The following is a 25033-nucleotide window of genomic DNA, read 5'->3' on the forward strand; positions in this document are numbered from 1 at the left end:
GGGGGAGGGATCAGAGAGGGAACAATGGCATTTGATCTGCACTCTGTCAGATTTCAGTCCCTTCTGCTGCAAACTGGGCCGTTCTGGTGCTAAGTCCTGTGTGGGTGGGCTTGTGTATGTTCTGGGACACTGTGGGTCTCTCCAAGGAACTCTCCTGTGAGGCTGGGAGTCTCTCCAGGCACCTCAACCCCCCACGGGTGTGTTCAATCAGTGTTTTGAGGCTTTATTTCTCTGAGCTGTGACCCTGGATTGTGCTGTCTGTCTCGATCCCCAGTTTCACCTTGTTTATCTCAATGTGAATGTGGGACTGCCATGTCAGCCCACCACTTTGTGCCCCACTGGGTCTGCCCACTGCCATCTTGTGCGCCCGGTGTCTGTCAGTTGCTGCCTTGTGCATCCCGGGTCTGCAAGCCACCACTGTTCCCTCTTATGTTCCATGAGCCCTCTCTGCCCATCCTCCCGACTCTGCCCCTCCTACAGGTCTGGAGATATGTGTCTATTTTAACTCCTTGGTTGTCGGACTTCATACAGTTCAATTTTCTGTCAGTTCTGGTTGTTATTTTATTTCTAGATTGTTGTTGTCCTTATTTTGGTTGTACAAGGAAGTACAGTGTGTCTACCTATGCCTCCATCTTGGCTGGAAGTCCACTTTGCCATGTTATTATTGAGTATATAATGACAGAAGCAGATTTTAGTAGAATTTTTTTGTTAAAAGGAGGAAGCCAAAATTCACTAAAGCTAGGAGGAAACTTATTTGAAAGCTGTATTTATCTCTTGGACAGACTTGATAAGACAGACATGGTAGAGATATTTTTTTTTAAAGGGAGGGGGGTAAAATGAATGATAAAAGGACCATGTCTGCCTGGTGTTGATGCATGGATGCATCTAGGTGCCCATTAGGGGAGACTCTGAAAAGCACCTGACTTCTCTGGTTTCAGTAGCTCTGTCACCTACCTTTTTGCTACATGCCAGACTTGACAATATAATATTCCCTAGCCACATACAATGTCTTGCAAGCTTTTTCCCACTATTCTACTTCAAAAAACAAAACTAAACAAAACCAGGGTAGCAACCAGAACAAGTTTCAATTCCAAAGCAATAAATAACTATTTAATTCACTCCAATTTAACGGTGTTACTTTCCCAGCATTAACTATGCCTTGTCTTAGCCCAATATTAAACTTAATTAGCTAAATCTTAAATTGTGTTAGTTTACTCAAAAGTTGTTTTGCAAATATTTCACATGTATCTAATTTTTATACATTAAATAGAATCAATTTGGTAAAGTGAGTATCACCCTTCATCATTTTTTATACAGCTCATTTTATATATATATATATATATATATATATATATGCGAGGTTTGCTTAGCAGAAAGTCAATGGACTTTAATTTATAGGCATATTCCTGCTAATCTGTAAAAAGCACCCACAGTTAAATCAACAATTATTTTAGTACTCACTATGCCAATGATATTCTGTGCCAGCATCAGGCCCTAGGGCATATACAAGCTCTATGGACCTTGACTCCTCTGATTCTCCATTTTCTTATTTATAAAATGAGGCTATGGGGCAAATCAGTGGATAGCAAACTTTAGTGAGCACAAGAATCACCTAGAGGGCTTGTTAAAACATGGATTGCTAGGTCCCACCCTCAAGTTTCTGATTCAGCAGACCTGGGCAAAACTGAGAAACTGCATTTCTAACAAACTCCCAGGTGATGGAGGTGCTACTGGTCTAGGAACCACTTTGAGAACCACTGGACTAAACCTTAGATCTAGGCTCTAAGGCCTGTATGATTTTCAGTGTAGAAAAGTGGTAGGCAGTTAGACACACAAGAGCAGAGCAAGGATGACGAGCCAGGTACAGAAGATCACCAGGGTGAAAAACCCCCGGTGCCTAGTGACAGGCAAAACCAAGAAAATAAGGACCTCGCCCCTAGGGTAACCTTTCTTCCCCTGGCATATTACTGGTCATGTGGTTTAGACCCTCCCCTGACCTTTCCTTGCCTGGTATATTGTTAGTCATGTGGTAACCCTCTTAGAGGAGGACCAAGTGGGGGAGAGGTGGAAGAGTAGCCTCCTGTGATTCCCATTAGGGCCCCTGCACAACCACCCCCTTAAACATTAAAACTCGTAGGTATAACACCTAGGCATCAGTTGTTTCAGCTGCAGGTACAGAAAAGCAGCAGAACCAGTCAAGCAACACCATGGCCGACATCAGGGCCAGCTGCATTGACTAATGATACCCTGTCCTGGTGCCAACCAATCAGCAGAGACTATGACCATGAAAGGACACACCCAGAAAGCTGATGCATATTCTTTTGGGACTATCCCCTGAAACCTCCAGATAAATACCCTCAATATACCTTCAAGACAGAGGACCCAGTGGGGCTCTCTCTATGGAGCATGCCCATGCTTTTCCTGTCCCCCACCCCCAGGGGCATTTTCCTTGACTTTCTCTCCTAACCTCCAAGGGCCCTCCTTTTGCCTCTGTAACTTGTTTTTTTCAGCCCGTTTTCTTCTATAGCTCATTTCCTCTCATTCTATGACTTTCTAAATAAACTTTCTGCTATAGCTTGAGTCTTGGCTCTGAATTCCTTCTTAGCCAGAACTCAAGTACCAGGGTTCAGTCTGACCCCACTGGTCTAACACATGGCTCTGTTCTCACTGCTGCTAATAGAAAGATTCAATTAATATTTTTACATCTACAGGTCAGCTGCAAATAAGTGTTCATTTATTTACCTATCCACTCAACCTTCTATCCATTCATTCAACAAACATTAGTTGAGTGTTTACTGGAAGTATGTTTTCAAATAGTCCCTGGTTTGGATAAAAGGAAAAATAATTTAGTAAATAAGGTAATTTATATAATTTATAGGTATTGGACAATTCTCTTTAACTCCATTTTAGTGACTATATGGAAACAGTAAAAATAAACTCAGAAAAAGAATGTAAAATTATCAAGATAGTCTCTGGCACAAGGAAAAAACTCAGCAAACATTAGCTGCATGAATCATTGAAACAGACAGTCCTTGTATTATATGTCACTTCTCACATTTTTGTCACAGCTGCAAAAATGTGCAGAACCAGCACAATCATCGAGGGAATCTGAGAGGTAAATTAAACTTATTCATGGTCTGAGACCAAATCACATTTTTAAAGGGTAGCGGCCCTGCAGACACATGTTTTAAAATTAATAATAATAATAACACTCTTTTATAAAAAGACCCAAGTCTTTTTGTCCTACCCAGAGCCTGACATCAGCAATTTAAAATTATGCCCAAAGAAACTCCCAGAAACTCCTCTGGAAGTGGCATAAACTCACCTTAGATGTGTGAGGTAGACCCTGAGCTCCAGAGAGAAATACTGATTTCCAGGTTTGAATTCTAAAAAGACCTGACCTCACATATATCCTTTGACCCCAATATGTTTCCAAGCTACAACCCAAGTTTGAAATTGAAACTTCAAGTAGAGGTCTGAACTGCATTAAATTTAAGTTACCTATACCTGTATAAACCAGAAACAAGTGAGGTGCAAACAGGCCTCCTGTGCAAACATCAATTCCCTCTCTGCAGAGGCACAAGAGAATGAAAACACTGCACTTTGGGGGTGTAGACGCCTGAATAACATCTACGTTCCTCTGAGCTTATTTGTGACCACAAAACTAACTCACTGAGGAAATTGGTTAAAAATATTTACTTGGAATTAAACAAAATATATTTTAAAGAATTTTATCAGGGTAGGAAAGTCTGTTTCACAGCCGCTGAATCAGACCAAACTGTCAGAAAGACTTCTGGGAACTTTCAGCTGTGCTGTAACTTCCTCTCAGAGCCGGCTGGAGGTGAGCTTCTGAAACTGAGGCACAAAGAGAAGTTCCTAGCATTTCTTCAAAGATTTCACTTGGATTTCACAAAGAACGCCTGATTTTAGTCAAAGCAAATTGTTACAGCACACATGAGCATCAGATGTAATCAAGGAAGAAAAAAGGAAATACATATTTTAAAGCACATGCTGTATGCCAACCACTTTTAGAATTTGTTTGTTCATTCACTCAACAAACTGCTGATCATCTGCTACATGTAGTGCAAGAAGATACTGGATTAAATGGTGATAAAGATATATAGGGTCCCTTTCATCATTGCCATATATAATCTTTACAACTATCTGGGAGGGAGGGAGAAGGCACCATTAATTGTAACTTTATAAATGAGAAACTACAGCTTAAACATGTTAAACCATTTTCTCTATTAGGCACAGCCAGAGACATTGGAACCAGGACTTTGTGTCTCCAAAGCATATGTGCTCTAACCTCTGGGGAAGGATGTATTCAAACACTATGAAAATCAGACTACTTCAGCTTGCAAAGGATGCATCTCCTGAGTGTCTGCATCAGCCTGACAACAGGGAACTCTTTTGACAGAAACTGGCTTTCCTTCTGAGCATAGGATCTCTGAGGTGATGTTTCCTGAGGGATTTTCAGGTACTATAGTTCATTTTTATTACTTCATCCCTGTCTTCCCTAAACTCTTGCATCCCTAGTCTATAGCATCACTCTATACAGATTAGTTCAAGGGGCATTGCATTGCTCCAAGTTATTGGTGGATGCATGCAGTGGGTATGTATGATTCTGGGCAGCATGAAGCTTCCTTCTTTGGGGATTCACTCCTCCACTACCCTGGGGTTCTCCATCTCCATTCTCAGAGTGGAGCCTGTGACCTGAATGCAAGTGCAAGTCAGCAGCAATTACTCGCTTCTGGAGATGTCAACTGGTTCAAGGGTGGGCCCTGAACCCAGTTACAGGCAATGAGTTTTAGCTGGAACTAATGTAAGGGCATCTTCTGTTCTCTGCTATTCTTGAGGTGGCAGTTTCAGCACTTGTTACAGCTAACACTACCACCTGGGCCCATCACATGGTGTCTTTTGGCTACCTTCACCTTCTTCAACATACCTGGAATATTCATTTTCACCTGACTTTCATCAATAAAAAGGGGTTGATGCTGTGCACTATAGTCAGTGAAGATGAAACCATCCAATGGATGTCATTATGGGCCCAGTAATTATGCTGACTCCCAGTGGTTACAATCAATAAGGAAATACAATCTTTATATAACAAAGAAATATAATTAGCTGTTTTTCTTCACTTGTTCTGGAGGGAGGACGATTTTAAGGATGAATGGTTCAGCATTTCTGCTAGAGCAGCTACTTAAGATACCCTCAATTGAAGAGCAACAAAGTCTGCCAGAGCTGATCAAGTGGGGACAATGATAGCCAGAGTCCTGAAATAGCAGATAGCAGTTCTACCTTCCCTCAGAGACACCTTTCAGCTCTTCATTTGAAATACTTTGCAGAACCCAGAATTCTGGACATTATGATATTAATAATTAAGGATCCTATTATTATCTAACCCACCATCTCCACAAACCCATCTGTGAGAGCCAAGGCATCAGCCACAGCATGGGATTTATGGTCAATCATCCATCCCTCACTCCCCCTGCCCAAAGTCACCAGGATCCTCGCTGCTCCAAGTAAAGCATCAGCATCTCCTCAGTGCTGGTTAGAATCATAGTCTTTGGTACCACTTCAGACCTATGGACTCAGAATCTGATCCTCACACACTCCCACTTGCTGCTGCTGGCCTGTGGGTCACAGGCTGAATAGCAAGGGTTTAGATTTCAGTGTTTCCTAATCATACTTGATTTTAAAGTTCACCAGGGGAGCTTCTTAAAATTAGCCATTTCTGGGCACAACCTCAAACCTTCTGAATCAGAAAGTCCAGGAAAAAGATGTGGGAATTTACCAGGTAACCCAGTTGATTTTTAATGGCAAGCAAATGGAAAACATGGGGAATGGAATTTTGAGTGCCAGGCTGTGCCCTCAGCTGCTAGCTCTTAGCCTGCTGGAATTTGGTCTTAACAGATGGGAACACACTAGTGCTCCTACTTGGGCTATTTCTTTTCCCCTCCCAAAAGTTTGCTGCCAAATGCTGTACCTTTAGCATCTGCAATTGTTTTTTACCTTTCCTCTATACCAGGGGTGTCAAACTCATTTTCACTGGGGGCCACATCAGCCTCGTGGTTGCCTTCCAAGGACTGAATGTAATTTTAGGAGTGTATAAGTGTAACTACTCCTTAACTAGGGGTAAGGTTTACCAGGCAGAAACAAGGTGCCGAGCTTGATAAAACAAGGTAGAGGGCCAGATTCGGCCATTTGCCACCTGTGCTCTATACTGTTACATGAGAAAGGACCTCAGAAGTATTTAAATCCCCTAGGCAAAAAGTTGTTAATAGCCACAACCCAGTGGCATTGCTGTTTAATGGTCTCAGTGTTTCAAAGAGAAAATGTAAATTCTTGATCCTGATTGTTCTGTAGGTTGTAGACCTAATATGCTAATTGGTCTGAGTAAATAATTTTTTTGAGGACTCAAAATATCCAAGACAGTTAGTAATGGGAAAATAGACAGAAATGGTAAACCTTTCATCTCTAGGGTCTGAGAAAACAGGGTTTGTCAAGATTTTCTACATATCTTAAAAGCTGGTAAATATATTTAAGTTGCCTAAAATTTATAGAGTCTTTCAAAAGTCCTTAATATTTTCCCTTCCTTATCCTTGCAGGGCTTCTCCTGTGAAGTCTACAAGTAAACTTGTAGAGACTGTTGCTTATCACTTGCGGGTGACTTTGTACCACTGAGACATTTTTGGTTGTCATACCTGAGGGAGAATGGGATGTGTGCTGGGAGCTAGTGGGTAGAAGCCAGGGAAGTTGCTGGACATCTACAACGTTCAGGACCGTCCCAAAACAGAGAATTTATCGAGTCCAAAATAACAATGTTGTTGAGGTTGAGAAACTGTGATGTAGTCCAAGTAACATCTACATCCTCAGAGCTCAATCAGTGATCATCAATCTACTCTTCAGATACCCCCTTTCAGCCCCAGGTTATCTAGATGGCAGAACTGAGATTTTCAACCATGTCCCTCTGCCTCCAAAGCTCCACTCTTTCCATTCCAACATGTTTCCTCTCATTGCAGAGTAGACTACAGTAATCTTTCCATGTTGATTTATAAAGGATCTTACAGAATGGAAATCCTAGGCTCAGTCCCAAAATTCACTGATCACCACTCTTATTAAACCAGATTTGGGTGGAAAATAGAGAATGGAGACTTGGGGAAATGGAAGAAGCACAATATACCGAAGCTTAGCATAGACTGGGATTTGCATCAGTCTTGTTTTAAACGAAGCAATGGAGCTCTTAGAAGGATCAAGACATTTAAAACTTAATATATTTTAAGGCCCTGGCTGGTGTGGCTCAGTGGTCTAAGCACCAGCCTGCAAACCAAAGAGTCTCCAGTTCAATTTCCAGGCAGGGCACATGCCTGGGGCACAGTCAGGGCACAGGGCCCCAGTGGGGAATTTGAGAGGCAACCTCATATTAATGTTTCTCTCCCTCTCTTTCTCCCTCCCTTCCCCTGGCGCTACAAATAAATAAATAAATAAATAATATTTTAAAAACTTAATATATTTTAATAGAAAAATTTTGAGACTCAGGACAGAGGCAGAGCTAGAAGTTAAAAGTGATTAACACTTTCTGACTTGTCTTGCCACCTATAGGGGAACTCTCTTTAGATGCAACATGGCTCCAGCAGCAAAGGCATCTAGGAAATGTGAGACTCTGTTTAACTCTCTGTAGCCTCAGGCTAGGGTAACTACAGTGTGGGGCGGGGGTGCCCCAAGAAAGGAGTTTAATGAGGGTATGGAGTGTGATAACTTCCTGATGTTATCTATTAATTTACAAATGCATTGTATATGTTTTTACTGTTAAGCCCCTATAAAAAGGGATTCTGTCCTGGGGGAGGAGGTATGGATTTTCCAGGCCAGTTACTTGTGGAAGCAGCTGCTTTGCCCTGTATGTTTCTCCTATTAAAGCTCTTATGAATTTGAATAAGGCTACATGTCAGTTCTTTGGAATCAATCCTGAATTTAGACTTTTGGGGCTTTCGCCCAACACCAACAGATACAGCTCCTGGAATCTTCATGGCCTGGGCAGTACTTGACCCATTTTGACAGCCAAACTCTTAAATATTTAAGAGCATCAAATAATGAACACATAATAGAAAGATGGAGAAAAAATCAGACTCTGTGAATGTAATTATCATGTGTTGGTAACAAGGAGCAAAAGCAAACTACCCATCCAATGAGGTCTACAGATGCATCTGCAAATGGAAAAATATATATATACATTTTACTTGAGGGGTAGATGAGATGTGTGCCTTATGTTTAATTTAAAATGAACTTGCATTTCAACTTTAGATGAGCAGTACTGAAATATCATTAAATACTGGGAACTTACATGGAAAAAAAACTTATGGCAATCATAATATTAGAATTTTATTCCCCTAGGGTGTCCATAATCATAGGACAAATGATTAAATATACCATTTATGTAGAAATGCCTTGTAGTTACTATGAACTTCTTATTATAAAGAAAAAGTAAGACAATAAAAAGGAATCATTTTAAGGAAGCATTCTGAAGTTCTCTTTAACTGTTTCCTTTACCCACATATATCAGCTATTAAATTTTTTCCTATTAAATTTTCCAGAAAGTAGATCAACTTTTTCACCAAATGCTGAAGAAGCAGAAGGGGACACTTGAGCTAATTCAGGACAGGGGCTACATTGAAAGAGCCATCGGGATTGCTTCTGCCTTCCTGTGTCGCCTCATTAGCTGCTCCCACTTCTCTGTCCACATGCCTGGGGATGGACAAGAAGCAAGCATGGGATAGCCAAGTGACCAGTGGGCAAGGGAGGGGGGGCTAGGGATAGCACTTAAAAATAACAGGGAGTATCGGATATGCCTCAAATACTTCAGAGCTCTGCAGTTGACTTAAGAAAAGAAAATATAATAGAGATGTAAGCAGAGGAGCTGGAGGTAGAATTTACCTCCTAAGGACGCCATCAGTTTTAATAAAGAATAGCCATTCCTTAAAGCAGAGAAAAAGGGAATAAATCCAACAGACCAAAGGGGAGAGATGGGAAAGGCGTTTGGAGAGAAACGGAAGGAGAGGATGAGTTGAACAGTGCACACAACATAAACCCACCCAAATTGTCAAAATTCAGGTTAGATGCAAGGGAAAGTATTTGACCATGACACTTTAAATGGTTACTGAATTAACTTATTCATCAAAGCTAATGCTGAGATAGATTGTGTGCATTCTGTAACTCCTGAATGTTCCAGAATTTTGTATACACTAAAGAAAACAAAGAACCGTGTTATGGCCTAAATTCTTTCCTCCCACCCCAAATTTGTATGTTAAGCCCTAAACCCCACTGCCTCAGAATGTAAATATATTTGAAGATATGGCCTTTGAAGAGGTAATTAATATTAAATAATCTCTTTGTGTGGGATCTAATCCAAAATGACTAAGTCCTTATAAGAAGATGAAATGTAGACAGAAAGGGACAGAGGACATGCCATGTGCAGAGACCAGGCCAAGATGGCCACCTGCAAGTCAAGGAGAGAGGCCTTAGAGTGAAACCAACACTGACAGCACCTTCACCCTGAACTTCTAGCCTCTAGAACTGTGAGAAAATAAATTTCTGTCTTTTAAGCCACCTAGTCTAAGGCAGTTGGTATTTTGTTATGGTAGCCTAGCAAACTTGTTCAGACACCCCCTACACTGGACCTCAAATGTGTAGGAAAGGAGAGGTCACCCAATCCATTGCTCTGTTCAGCTTCATAAAATTACCAGGGATATTAATATATGGATTTCTGGTCTTTCAATGGTGGGTCTGGGACAAGTCCGAGGAAGCTGTGTTGTTTAAAGATTCTGCAATTATCCCTAAACATAAACCTTCGACCTGAAAGGGCCGTGGCTAAGATGCTATGAAAAGTACAGAGGCCGTCATACTGAGCATTATTTTCCAGGTTTGGAAGGGAATGTGAGAAAGAAAACAAGGGGTTTTTTCTTCTTTACTAAATATAACAATAATTATTTTTAAAAAAGATGCATTGTGTGTAGCCTTTTAAAAGTATATGGTTATGGCATAAAAATAGTTTGCAAGTCTCTTAATTATAATTTCATTTTGATGTGTAACTTTCTGCATCATGTAGTGTTAGTGACAGATAAAAAATATTGAGCATATACTATGCATCATGCACATATATTAACCTATTTGATGCATACACACACACACCAATGAGGTATATACTATTATTATAATTATTTTCCAGAGAAAGAAACTCTGGGTGGATGCATGTACATGTGTACGTGTGTGCAGTTTCAGGTAAAATAGAAAAGATATCCTAATTGTCCTTGACTGTACAGAATTTTTTTATACTATAATTAATATTCTTGCACTGTGCAGATTAACTTTTATCAGTTCTTGCACTGGATGTAAATATTTATATTCTCCTTTTCTAGCTGGCAGCATATTGTAGTTGAAGACACCTTTGTGGAGAGGATAAAAGATGAATAGCAAACAATTGAAGGATTTTTCTAAAGTTTTATGTTAATGATTAAACAGCCTCATCTGATGACTTACTCAGCAACTTGAAGAAAATAAAACATAACTAAATCTGCCAATTAGCATTTTCATCTTCTTTCCTGACAGAGCTTAATGGCATCTGCAAAATGCAATTTCCAACCCGCGCTCTTTGACATTTTCTATTTCCTCCTGAGTTGCTCTCCCGTTGCTCCTGTTATGACTGAGAGCAGCAGCGTGTCATACTCCAGGGAGGCAAATGCATCACCTGCCGTTGAAAGGAAAGCAATTATTGTGTCCTCACTAAATCTCGAGGACAACTTGGGTGCTGCTTTCCCATTTAAGTGCATAAACAACCAGCCCAGGATTGGTTTTCAGTGGTTAAACCTCAGGAACAGCAGCAGGGCTGCATGTGGATGTCACACTCGGCGCCCATTAAGAATATGGAGAGCTGCCAGACAAGGGTGCCCTTTCAGTAACTGCGATCCAGCCCACAAGGGAATGTGCATGCCACATTCCCACACATAAAGTGACAAGTGATGGCTGGGAAAGATAACACATTTCCTTTCCTGCTCCCTTGGTTTGAGAACAGTGACCCTGGAGTGAAGGTTGGGCTGTTTGTTTCTCTGATGACCTCCTTGCTGGTGCGAGTGGATGCTATTTACACAACTGTCAGGAATTACATCTTTCTTTCCCAGGCAGCTATGTTAGCTCATGTATGTGTCACATATATGTCAACTCCTGTCTAATTTCACCTTCTCTGAACAGTCAACAAAGGAGATTCTAAGTGATAGAGAAAATTGTGCCCTCAGGAAAACTTCAGAGCTGAGCTTTGCATCTGATGGGAAAGTCTTAACTGTATCTAAGCTGCAGAGTCAAGTGCACTGACAAAACGTGCTCAGTATAACATTTCCTCAGGAGTTACTTTTTAATGCGCCTTTGCCTCTCTGTGCTAAAGAAACTGCCTTGCAAATACTGTCTAGCACCACACTAAACACTCCATTTTTAGTAAATCCAGCAAATCTCTGTTAACCAGAATCCAATGAACTGATGCATTCAACTAACCAGAATCAAGTTTAATACCCCATTTTTAGAAGAAGGAATCAATACTCAAGACCATCTTCTCATTTCAGCCCAAGAAACAAATTTCAGTGCTTTTCATGGAGTCAGGCCAGTGGCCCAGTGTCTATCTAGCTTCTTATACAGATAACCAGGTTTTAGAATACAAACCTGGGGCAATAATCACATGGTCATTATACAAAGACATAATTAGTGGAATGCTTGAGGTTATGACATAAATATTTTAGAAAATTTTTCATGTCATTTTAAAAATATTTTAAAGAATTCTGGGGTTAGTAATAAAGTAAACAGAAATATTTATCTATGCATCTACCCTTAGCCTCTAGTGTTCCAACACAAAAAATTTAAGTGCTTCCTTCATCCTGCTATTTGCTTTACTTCTTGGGGAGAGCTGCAACCTTTCCCTCACTTCACAAATACGTGACCTGAGGAGGGAGGTTAAGTGACTTGCTCAGTTAGACAGCGTGCCAATACCTGCATTAGTAGGGTTAGATGCAAGGGCTGTGGGCCTGCATCTGGTCTGTAAGTCCATCACTACAGAAGTCCATCACCACTTGACACCACTTCTCTAAAAGCTTCTCTTTTGAGAGGAAATTCTGGTTTAAAAAAACAGAGTTGCTATTATCCAACAATGGGACTGACTCCTTGCCAGTTCTCTTCACAATAATTATGAGCCTAAAATTTGCCATTGGGTCTCTGAATTTTCCCAGAATGTTCACGGACAGAATGAACACAAAGCCTGTACACATTAAATCTTCCAGTGCAATTACTACTGCTTTTGGCTAGGAGCCACAAGAGTTTTTAGGTGATAGGTAGTCTAGAACAACTCTGAAACAATTCATTTCAGTTATTCTAAACAAAACAAGTCCAGGAGATGATTATGCGGAGATCCAATTACTCTTTTCTTCTTTTTAAGATAAAACCTAGGTCCTGATAGGTCCTGGTGTCCAAAGAGGTCATTGGTGAGCAAGTGGTACATTGGAAAAACACAGGCTATGGAGTCATTTAGCCTGAGTTTGAGGCCCAGTCAGTACTTAATGTATTACCAATGAACATTAATGCTCTCTCCTTCCTCCCATAACTAGGAAGAACTGTGCATGGCCTTGAGGAACTCAACAAATAGAGTGTGGAAGTGAAGTCACACAGAAATACTCAATGGTCATTGATTTCTACAACTACTATCCATATTAGTCAGACATTCATCTTTTTAATGCCACTGAATTCGCAGGAAAGTTGGGAGTGGTGGCAATCTAGCACTGTCCCATCTTCTGTCAGCACTTTCCGTAACTGTATCTGAAAAAGTGCTGACGGTTAATCAGAATGTATTGCTAAACACCTTGCAGCAAGAATGTCCTGTGGAGAAAACCTCTCACATCTTCCTGGCCTCATTCTTTTATGCAATTTGTTGCTCACCTACATAGTGTGGGGACTTCACGGTGTACCTTGAGGAACCGAAAGTGATGGAGATACAAGGAAAGACCTTGCAACTCCCAGGGCAGGCACATGCACAAGTGAATCTGGTATAAGATAGTGACACATGTGAAACTGTCTATAAGAAGAGAGACGGTTTATGATCCAAAGGAGAGGCAGGGGAGGAAAGCCAGTTCCTGATCCCTTGAGAGGTGGTTTATTGTTCAGTGTTAGTGTGGATTCTGGAGTTACCTAACTTGGGTTCCAAGCCTGGTTCTACAAATCTCAGGTTGTTTTACCTTGGGCAAGGCCCTCAGCCACTTTGTGCCTCAGTTTCCTCATCTGTAAAATCGGGATAATACTGATGATGATTGCTAATCCACATGTACTTTTAGTGGATCATGTGAATTAATACTCAAAGGCTGACTCTGTAAGGGTTAGCCATTTTCTTAAGGACTGAACTGGCACAGCACAGTGCCATCATCATGGTGGTCACGATTAAAAGGATCTGTCATGGAAAGCACACCATGTGACAGATGCCAGCTCAGGCACCTTATGTTCCTAACTTTATTTTATTGAATCTTCCCAGCAAGTAGATATTACTATCCTAATTTTAAGGAACTGCTTACAAAAGTTGAATAACTTGTTTGACATCACATAGGCAGTGAATGGCAGAGTGGGGATGCAATCCCATGGCTATCTAGCTCCCAAGTCCATGTTCCTCCTATCGCTCTACACTGCCTTTTGCATTTCTTCATATTTGCACATAAAAAGAATTTACTTCAATTGAGTGTACATACATTTGGCTTTGTTATCAAGCTATAGCCCCCACTTTATACCTGTTCCCATTTTTTAACTGTTCCCTTCAAGAGGGCTGCTACATATCTTAAAGGTGAAATAGTGAAGGCTAATTAAAGTATGGAGCACCAGGTGATTTGCTAGAAAGTAATTAGTAAACTCCCTGAATTAGAGTGCCCCTCACACTAATGCAGAAAACAGCTTATTGATGTTAGATGTTTCACCTTGGTAAGCTTGGGGATCAGCTCCTTTAAACTCTGGCTGAGCTGGGTCTCTGCTGTGAAATGCATACAGATCCAAGTGCATGTCCATTTGTTTGTGGTGGCTTACTATCTCCTTTAATAATGGAAAACATTTGCTGAGTGATAATTATGTGACATGCATTGTACTAGGTGTTTTACATAAGGTATCTCCCCTAAGTTACATGTGGCCCAATGATGTAAGCACTGTCATTATCCCCATTTTACAAACACTCTAAGCCAGGCACAAAGGGGAAGAGTAACTTGCCCAGCTTCCCTAGGTTGTCTGTGGAATGTCTCAATGGAGCTGGGATACAAGTGTAGGTAATCTGCTTTCTGAGCTACACTATGATACATGTTGTTCCTTCCTCTATTACTCTGAATCAAAGCAAAACATTTTACATCAAACAAGCAAGCTCCTATCCTCACAGCAGAAATGTAACCCAAATCCTAGTTCCTATACTGCTAGTGCAGTTAACTCTTGAACAACACAAGTTTAAACTACAGGGGCCCACTAATACACGCCTTTTGTTCAATAAATATTGTAGGTGCACTTTCTCTTCATTCTCATTTTCTTAACAACACTTTCTTTTCTCTAGCTTTATTATAATAGTACAGTATACAATATATGTAACATAAAAAATGTGTTAATTGACTATATTATCAGTAAGGTTTCCAGTCAACAGTTTGCCATCAGTAGTTAGGTTTTGGGGTGTCAAAAATTATACATGGATTTTTGACTATGCAAGGGATTGGCACCCCTAACTCCTGCACAGTTCAAGGGTAAACTGTAATTCTTCCTTGCTTTAGCTGGGATGAGAATACCTTTTTCCTTTCCTTTAGTTGTAAAAGCATATGCAAGTAAAGGCCATGAATATTATAATTTATGTGGCAATAGAGCTAGAAATCAGTTTGGTGTTTGGGAGCTGTGTATGTAGCCAACAGAAAGTTATTGCATAAAGCTTCTTAATCCTATATATATTTTACCTGTACTGTAAATCTCCATTAAATCTGTTATTCATTCCATACAAACCCAGAGAATAAGGAGCCATAAAAAAGTTAAATAAAATTTTTAGCCTAATGATATATTGATTGTGCATACATATTTTTATTTTTGCATATTCTTGTACTATCATAAAAAGGCCTGTGAAAAGCTGAGTTTAAATAATTATTCACATGTAACATTACCATTAAATTAATTGCCTATTATGAAAATTATTGCCATCTTTAGAATTCACTTTGCTAAGTGAAGTAATTAGAACTGATATTTTATTTTCTATTTCAGTTCCAAACATTGATTTTATATGCTAATTAGATTATAAAAATCAGGATATAAATTTATTAAAGCAAAATAAATGGCTAGTCAAGCTTTATGTTTGACAGTATATAGTATTTGGTGTTTCTCAAAGAACTTTGCTCTTGAAAACATATTGCTGATTATTATATGTCAGCACTGAAGTAAGTGGAAACTTCTCAGTTTTACAGGCTAAAGTATTTGATATTCCAAGAACAAAGAGGTGTGGGCCTTGGACCAGTATAGAAGTTTGGGAAATCACACCTTCGAATTACTAAGAAAGCCACTGTTTCTTAGTACTTCAAGAGAAAAGCTAAAAAGAGAGAGGTGCCATTTTATAAAAGTCAAAGGTGTTACTGGCATTAAAGTAAACAAAACATATTTTCTCCATTCCTTACAGTTATCTGGCGAGGTAATTATTGTTATCATTCCTACAGATAAGGAAACTAACTCAGACAAGGAATGTAATCTGTACACTATCCAACAACTGGTAAGTGGCTGAGTTGGGAATCAAACACAGGTCTGCTGGTCAAAGGCCACGTTTTCTTCATTCCTTTAACACCACCAGGTACAAACAGTTTAAATGAATATGTTTTAACACAGGATTGAGCTTCCTGATGATTTTGCTCTTTGGCACAAGTGCCTTGATAATGCTTCAAATCAAAGTAAGTAACCTAACCTGGTTTTACACTAACTATGGTGAATTGAGGCAAAAGTGCATGAAAACACAGAAGATGCATTAGAAACAAAGACTGAAATAAGAGTTTCATATATATATATACGGAGTTAGTGAGTTGAAAGGAAAGGGAGAACCACTCAGTGTGGCAAAACAGTAATCCTAATTCCAGATGAGGTAATAATAAACTGGGAGATTTGAGTAAACTCCCCATCACTATAGCCTTCAAATAGCTTTTTGTAGAAAGAAAGGTTATGCTTTTGAGGTAACAACTTCTCCTTTGCTACAGAAATGGCTGATAAGATTGATTCCACCTCTGAAGGTGATAGGCAGTAGGCGTCTGGTGGGCAGAGGTACATCCCTCCCTCCTTTCACTGCTCCAAGGAACACAGCAGGCATGCATTAAATAATGTCACCCAGCTTTGTCCCCATGATCCTAGTAGAGAGACAAAAAATAACACTGTTATGATAAATGCCCAAACAACTAAAATTGTCAGATTCCTGAGAGGCTTCTATCATCAATGAACAAACTGTTGTGGCTGTACTAGAAGTCAGTTTTCAGCTGTGCTTTCTGACCCCTCTCCACCCCACCCCAATTTCTTCATTTTATTATTGTAAAGACTGTGACTGACAAATGTGTCAGTATGGTGAACAGTTTTTATTTTCTACATGGCAGATTCAGCATACCTGGGTTTTGAACCTAACTCTATCATTGTTTGTACTATTTGAAATTCATCTAAGCTTCTCTAGCATTTGAGTCCTCATTGGCTTGGTATTTCTTATGTCCTTAATGGCCCAAATTCAGGGTAACTTGGTTTAAGATGAAGGTTTATGGACAGAATAGTTAATAAACTGAGTTCTGCATTAATGCTTTGGGAAATGTCTCTGTTACGGGACATGGGTTCAAATCAGATTTATGTAGAAAGAATATCCTCATTGTTTTAGGGTGAGGATATTGTTTTAGGGTGAACTGTATCCCACCAAAATTAACACTAATCCCCAGTAACTCAGAATGGGATTGCATTTGGAGACAGGTCTTTAAAGGGGTACTTAAGTTACAATGGGATTGTTAGCATAGTCCCTGTTCCACATGACCGGTGACTGTCCTTCTAAGAAGACATTGGGACACAGAAAGGGGGAGAAATCAGTGCACACCACAGAGATACAACCATAGAACACAGAAAAAAAAGACTGCCATCTGAAAGCCTAAGAGGAATGCCTCAGAAGAAGCCAAACATGCCAATGACTTGATCCCAGATTTCTAGCTCCCGGGACAAGGAGCAAATACATTTCTACTGGTTAAATCACTCAGTCTGAAATCCTTTGTTATAGAAGCCCTAGCAAACAAATATACTTATTGTAGAAATTATCAACCTCCTTGGATAGAGTGAACCATTCTTATGATGAATTTTTCATGCTATAGTGGAGAATACATATGCTTTAAACAATTTCACCCTCAAAGTTAGTAACTTATTCTTTAGACTATAAACAAACACTCTGATATGTGCTACATTCAGATATTTAAACGTGTTTTATTACTTCAAATAATAGGCTTAAATCAGATTTTCAAGAAGTCTGGATTTTAACATTAGCTAATAATAGTAGTTTTGCAGAATATTTAAAGGGCATGAAAGATAGAAAAAACAAATTACACAGATTTATTGCATTTTTATTTGTTTTAATTAAATGTCTAAATTTAATAATTTGGTTAAGAAAAATATGGCAATTTGTCATCACAGGCATTGGATTTAATGGTGTGAAGCAGTGAAGTTCTGCACAAAGTGAGAGCAACATGCTTTTCTCTAGGGATACCAATAAATGTTCAAAGATATGAGAGGTCTATAAAAACATACCAGATCTTACTGATGAGAAAGGGATTCTTCTGGGGAAAAGTGCACTCACATGGACTATCACTGCATTCCAACTTATTAACATAGAGAAAACTACATGAGCAGCCACAGCCTGAGAAAGCCTAGATTCACATACAAGCAACCTGGACAATCAGTGTTACAGTGCAGTTCTAATTCTAAGAGATTAAATCTTATTGCACAGTCACCGATCAATTCTTTTCATTCTTACAGCACTCCAGCAATGGTAATACAATGAATATCAAGTCCTGTTTCATATGTAAGAAAACTGAGGTATAACAGATTTGCAGAAGCACAAGATCTGTTAAGTGGTTAGTGGTGTCATCAAGATGAGAACCCAAGAATTCTGTTTTATGTTAGCCAAGTACTCCTTCTTTCCAAGAGAAGGTATTACAACAACACATATGCTTCTTTAAAGTACAAGGTCACTTCCCCTTTCCATATGATCCTGCTATGGTTATATGCAGGGAAAAATCAAAGTCACTAATATAATATAAATTCCTGAAAATTTAACAACCCATCTTCTTTCTCTCTTTTCCCTCAGTCCTCTTTAGCAACAAATAGAAATGTTAAGTTGTATACTTTTTAAAAAATGAATATGACAGAATAAAGAATATCCTAGAAATAATTAAAAGTTTATGGAACTTTTTCTCTTTTGATCTTTAAAAAGAACACAAGGTTAAGTCACTAAGAAAAAAAATTCTATGAAATAGGTCCCCTGGGCTGTGGGTATCTATGCCCCTGAGCTATTTTTAATAAAGCATATAAACAGTGAGTTTCTTTGGCCTTTGAAGGCCTGGCCTCTAGACTTTTGACATTTAAGCATCTTTATGTGTGTGAAGAGTAGCTAATTGAAAAAGTGGGTGGGGCTGCTAGGAACAGAGATGGAGTAGTGATATTTTAACCAGACATCCTAATATGCTCCATGGCAGCCATTAATTTATTTCTACTAAGACAGAGAGCCTTCTGCTTGAAACTGATGGGGAAAATAATGAAGAAATCTGGAGGCAGAGTGAAAAAGATAGGCTGTCTTTGACAAGGTGATTCTTCAGTTTGTAATTAGCAACTTGGGAAGACTAGCTGGTTATTTAAAATACTAATCTCACTTTTTTAAAAAACTGCCTTTCACTGATATTTGCCCTTTCTGTCCCATCCTGTAAGTAGACCATACATTTTACAGAAAACAAATTAATTAAAAGAGTGTCAGTATATATTGGCTACAGTTCTAGAAACCTTGGCATGGTCTTTGGTTTTAGATGTTTGGTTTCAGAAGCAAACACAGTGCCCACTTCTGACAAACATCTGGTTATTTTAACTTCCTGTAGTTAGAAGGCCAATCTCCACCCTCCAAAATGTGTTACACATTCTGTCTTTCCAGAACTTCCCAAAATACATACTATCTGGCCAGCAAACTATTGTTTTTTAATTATACCAGCTGACACATACAAAGACTGGCTTTTCATGAAGCAAAGGGCAAGCATTGAGCATTACATCAGTTCACAATAAAGCAAGTTATTCACAATTATCTGGAATTGGCTAGCATTTTTTCAATAGCTGAGGTAAATGTCTTTTTGTTTAAATTTTAAAAACTACTCTTATCTCCTCCACCTTAAAGAATGTTCAAAGAATTCATTTCCCCTCAAAAGTCCTTTCTTCTGGCTAAAGTTCTATGCTCCCCTCCACTCCCATCCCCCGCAAAAAAAAAAAAAAAAGCTCACAGTATTTTCAACATTGGGAATCTCAGTCTTCCTCTTTACTTTCTCTTCTTTCTATAATCCACAAATATTTATTAAGATAAAACTTCATTACACATTAAGTTGGATCCTATATAATTTCTATACTTAAATTGTTTTTACTTACAAAAATAGCTCTGAATATCTTTTAACAAAATATGGAGAAAGAAAAGAGAAGTAAGATATAATACCTGCCCTCAAAGTTCTTTACAACCTCTTTGATGAAGCCAAGAAAGTGGTAATGAATGACCATAATAATGGGCCTTAATCAACATAACTTGAGTGACATAAAATAAAAGGAAGCAAGAGCTCAGAGATGGTGATATTTCCTACTGTTAGAGTAGACAGGGATTTCTTTGTAGAAGAATGGTATTAATCTGGAACTTAAAAGTATATTTGGACAAAAGAGAAGGCATTCTGGCCCCTAAGCATTCCATTTCTCATATCTACTGCACTCCTATTTTCTTCCCTATCTCAGTAGCCAGCTCACACCCTCAGGGGCATCACTGTTTCTAGACTTCTCAGAGAGCATTGCAAAATTGTTTTATTTAGATACTATCCTGTGTCACTATTGTCAGTTCCTTTAACCAATACCCACTTCTGAATAAAGTCACTAAGACCGTTGAATCAAATCTACTCCTTGTTACTTCCTACAACCACATTCATTTATCCCATAAAGAACCATTTATTAGAGTCTATATATATATAGCTGTAAAAATGTCTAAATATAACAACATGAGAAATGACCAACTTAGTCAGACCTAGCACCTATATCTGACTTATCACTCTGGAAATGAGCAGTAGTTCTCAGCTTTTCCTCTGCATCCTCACCCCTGAAGGCTATGACTTACTCCCCCCACTAACTATAACTCCTACAGGCAGTGCTTTGCTTCTAAGAGGAGTGGGGAAATGGCTCCCTTTCTTAGAGTAATGCAGCAGATTTTGCTGTGGGAAGAGAATTACATAATTTAATAGAGACCCTCAGGTGATCTTGATATTCTTATGCTCCTCATCTACATATCCACCACTGAAAATCATCACTGTACCATATATGTGTCTTCTTAAAATCAAGCTCAATGAGTACCATGCTATCTTCCCTAATAACCTATAATCAATCTGAGAATTTATCTAAATAATTTTAAACATATCTATATTTCACAATACCAGTGTTCAAATATCCTTTAAAACTTAGCAACTATTAGGTAGAAGAGCACTGACCACACATAATCATACAGCTATCTCTCTCTCTCTCCTTACCTAGGTGTCTCTCTCCTTACACTCTGAACATCTTGAGGTTAAGGACTACTTGTGTTTTTGTTTTTGCCTTTGCATTTCCAGCACCTGAGACAGGCCTGGAACTTAGCATTATTCAAAACAATTAAATTATCACTTTTGCCATTTAAACATGGCCAGATCTTGGCAATTTCATTAAATTCAATCTAATCATTGGGAGCAATGATAGATGAACAAAACAATAAAAGATGAGCCTAAACATTCTTTAGGGCTTCAGGGAAAGGAAATGGAGAAGGAAAGAAAACTCATATTTACTGAGAGTTTGATGGGATAGGTCTGGGTTGGGATCCAGGCACCTTTATTATAGCTAGTATCACAGATGTTCTTATGCAGATGATGCATGGACCACATCATGACAAATGCTGCCCTTTGGAACACAAATGGAGTAGAATATACTTCTGGCCAGTCAGGAGGAGACAAGAGAGAAACCTGCCTCTTATCTCCTCTTTTCCAAAAAGATTATGCTCATCCACCCAGAATCAGCTGTGGCATGAGACTCAAAGAGTCCTGCACAGTTTGTATGGCTGCCCTCACTGGCCTTATGATAATAATGCTGTTTTCAAAGGCATTTTGTCCTTTGAAAAGTACTAGCAGCTTTGTGACTATCATTCAGCAATGTCTCCTTACACCATTCCAGTCTGCACCGAGTATGCACAGGGTATAATCATTTAACTCCTGAATCTCCGAGTGGATTCTATAAGGGAAAATTTTCTCTAATATGCTCTGAGACAAAAGCACCCAGAGGTCACTGTGTACTTTGTTCAGGTGGCCTCAAAGTCTGAAAACACAAGGGACTTTTGGACAGATTTCACCATGTTGTGATTCATTAGTGCCCACAAATGACAGGCTAGAGGAAGGTCATCAGGTGCTTTCCACAAGATGGTGCAGCAGCTCCTGTCAAAGCTGTGAGAGACAGGTGAGAAGATGACCTGCAAAACTAGGTGCAAGGCAGTGACCCTGAAAAGTGGGCTGCTGTGTCACCAGATCTAAACTTCCATGTTTCCATCTTCTCAGGTAGGGTAAAGGTGAATGTTTATTCAGTGAAAATCAGTGACTCAAATCCTCTAAGGCAATGATGCAGGTGTGATTGATGGACATGTGTGCTAATAACTGCGCTTGTTCCCTTAAATTAGGTACTACTCACAAGGGACAACACATTAAACTTATGTTAGATCATCAAACACATCACACAGTGTGGCGTAGTATCAATATACTGCTCATTATGTATATTTGCCTGGGTCCTCAGACTTTATGGCTACTCTGTAGAATATTAAAAAATGAACATGTTTAATTTAAATAGATACATGAAAGAAAAACTTTATTAACAGAAAATGACAGATATGATAAACCCACAAAAAAATCACACAGGGAAAGAAAGAAAGAAGAAAAGGAGAGAAAAGAAAAAAAAAAAAACCCTGTGCTACCTACCTATGCTCAAAATCGAGGAATATTACAAAAACCAATAGTGTAAAAAATATATAAGAGAGAAAATATAATAAATCCCACCCTTTGAAAAATGTTATTTCTAAAAACTGGGATGACACTGCCAAAATCTGGCCTCCATTCACCCATCCTTTCATCCAGGAAACAGTGCATGAGTGCCAACTATGTCCAGGTACTATCACAAATAGGATATGATCATATGCAAAAGTCATACAAAGTCCCTGTGCTCATGGAGCTCAAATTCTACTGAGAGAGTCAGACCAAAAATACAGGAGTATATAAACTGAATTCATGTAGTCAGGAGCAGTGGTGCCAATGTTTAACAAGTTTGGGGGAGGGAGTGCTTAATTTGTAGATTCTGCCATAGTGTGGAATCTACAATGCTCCCACCCTGGATGACTGAAACTACCAATGTGATGTCACAATCAATGTGATGATGCGATATGTACAACTGGCTCTGTAGAGCAGTACCAGCCAGATCCAACTCATGCCTGCATGTGAGATAGGTGTGGTAAGGGACCAGATACTACAGGGAATGGTGGATTTTTTTAGGCAGATGATCAGAGCAAACCTTTGGCTAATGACATTTGAGCAGATGCTTGAATGAAAAGAAAAGAAGTCATAAAATCATGAAGTAAAAGTTGGAGGTAGTGGGGGAGAAAGAGTGAGCACAAAGGCCCTGGTGCAAGAAATGTCTTTTATGTCTGAGGAACAGAAAGGCTGCTGTACGAGGAGGTAGGTGGGCAAGGGCTAAGTCACATACAGCCTCGTCGGCTTCGTCGGCACTGCGAGGAATTTAAATTGCATCAATATATGTATGAGATGGGGGAGTCAATGCAGAGCTGTAAACTGGGCAGTGATGTGGCCCGATTTGTATTTTTAAAAATCAATGTGGCTGCTGTGCAGAGGAAACACTGCACTGCAGCCAAAGTGCTCTACAAAGGAGAAAATGGGATGACCAATCAGAGTGGTGTAGTAATCTGCATAAGAGGTAAAAGTAGCTTGGAGTGGAGTGGTAGAGGTGGAGATGATGGGGAATGCTCAGTTTGGAATACAATGGACAGGTAGACCTACCAGAAGTCATTTAGGTATTGGATAAACTGGGGCAAGTGAAGGGTCAGAGGCAATCTCAAGAATTTGTTAGGTTTAGCTACTATGTGACAAATAGGCTTAGCTACTACGTGGCATCATTTGCTGAGCTGGAGAACACTGAGGCAACAACAGGTGCAGAGGGAAAATCAGGAGTTCAGCTTTGGTCATTTTAGGGCAGTTATTGACATCCAAGTGGAGGTGCCAAGGAAGAAGCAGAAAATACAAAGTCTGTAGCTCAAGAAAGAATGAAGATGCAAATTGATGATCTTAGTGATTATGCCATTGGAGCATTGTTTAGGAACCACTGTATCAGAGAATAATGACAGAGACTCAGCCTTTAAGAAGCCCCTGGGAAGGAAGTAATCTCTTATAGGCAGACATGCCCTCTGTTAAGCTCTCCATGTTCCTGAAGCTACAGCTCTTACTGGGGATACTCCTTTTCCAGAAAGATCATGTTCAAATCTGTGCTTACAATCTAAAAGATGTTTCTTTTGTATCAGTTTAACGACAGAACTGGGTGTTCTGATGTTCAGAAGATGGAGCAATGGTTATCAACCCTGGCTACACATCATAATCACCAGGAAGAAAAATACAAACATCTGGGGCCCACCCAAAGAAATTCTGATGTAATTCTTTGCAGTTATAGGTGGTATGGATTTAGTTTCAAAGGAGTTAAATTGGACAAGGGACAGGAAAGACAGCAATGAAACAAAGAACCACAGGCCTGGACAAAATTGAGGCTACTTGCCAAAGTCATCTGGAAAGAGAGATGATTGTGGTCTGCAGTAGACTGATTGCATTGTGACTTTGAAGGTGGTTCAGGATGTGACACAAGAGTAGAGCAAAAGATCACTACTGGGGATAAAGGATGTGAAGGAAATCCTTGGGAAGTTGTTCAGGGTGTGAAATTTGACTTTTTTTAGATTTTGTATGTAAGGGGGATCATGCAGTATTTGTCTTTCTGTAACTGGTTTATTCCACATAGCATGGTGTCCCCCAGACTCATCCATCTTGTCACAAATCACAACAGTTTCTTAAATGTGCTAAGAGGGTAGGTCTTAAGTTTTCTCATACACACACAAAAACAAATATATATAACTTTTATCTGCCAACTATACCTCAATAAAGCTGAAAAAATTTCACTCCAAGTTTCAGACAAGACTTATAGAATAGTTCCTTTAGTAAGCAGGAGGCTATTCTTATAGAAATTTTTATTTGGATAATATTGTTTAGAAATCATTCCAATGTTATAAATCTCTATCCATTTATTTTACTCAGCTCTCTAGTGTGACAAAACACAAAATCTTCATTTAATTTTTTGGATGGGAGTAATTCTTGAAGCTAAGAAGGACAATGTTATAGCAATACTATGCCAATAACATTACTTCTTATATCCCCAAACATCCCCTACAGCCACTGAGGCCACCCCTAACTTTCACATAGTACTGCAGTCTGTAGGCTCTCAATCATGAGAAATGCAGGCCCATATTTTTGGTCTCTGGAATATACCCCTTTCCCATTCCCCTTTGCCTAGTTAGCTCCTATTTGTCTTAGCTCAGCTAAATCATCACTCCTTCCCCAGACTAGCTCATATTCCTGTATTAAATGGAGTCACCACACCCTGGACCTCT

The 25033-nt window shown here is 39.3% G+C and overlaps 1 protein-coding gene and 1 long non-coding RNA gene across 5 annotated transcripts in view; both read right to left on the reverse strand.

The window, feature by feature from the left end:
- The window catches only part of NCKAP5 (NCK associated protein 5), a 1018052-nt gene that overhangs the window by 675608 nt on the left and 317411 nt on the right, over positions 1–25033 (reverse strand). The window lies entirely within an intron of this gene.
- LOC118500415 lies at positions 1755–23920 on the reverse strand. Its single transcript, XR_004902974.1, has 4 exons — positions 23909–23920; positions 22082–22083; positions 13037–13043; positions 1755–1897 (listed from the first exon to the last, which is right to left on the reverse strand). It is a non-coding gene; the product is annotated as an uncharacterized LOC118500415 (long non-coding RNA).

Source organism: Phyllostomus discolor, chromosome 4 (genome assembly GCF_004126475.2).
Source record: "Phyllostomus discolor isolate MPI-MPIP mPhyDis1 chromosome 4, mPhyDis1.pri.v3, whole genome shotgun sequence".
Taxonomy (NCBI): Eukaryota; Metazoa; Chordata; class Mammalia; order Chiroptera; family Phyllostomidae; genus Phyllostomus; species Phyllostomus discolor.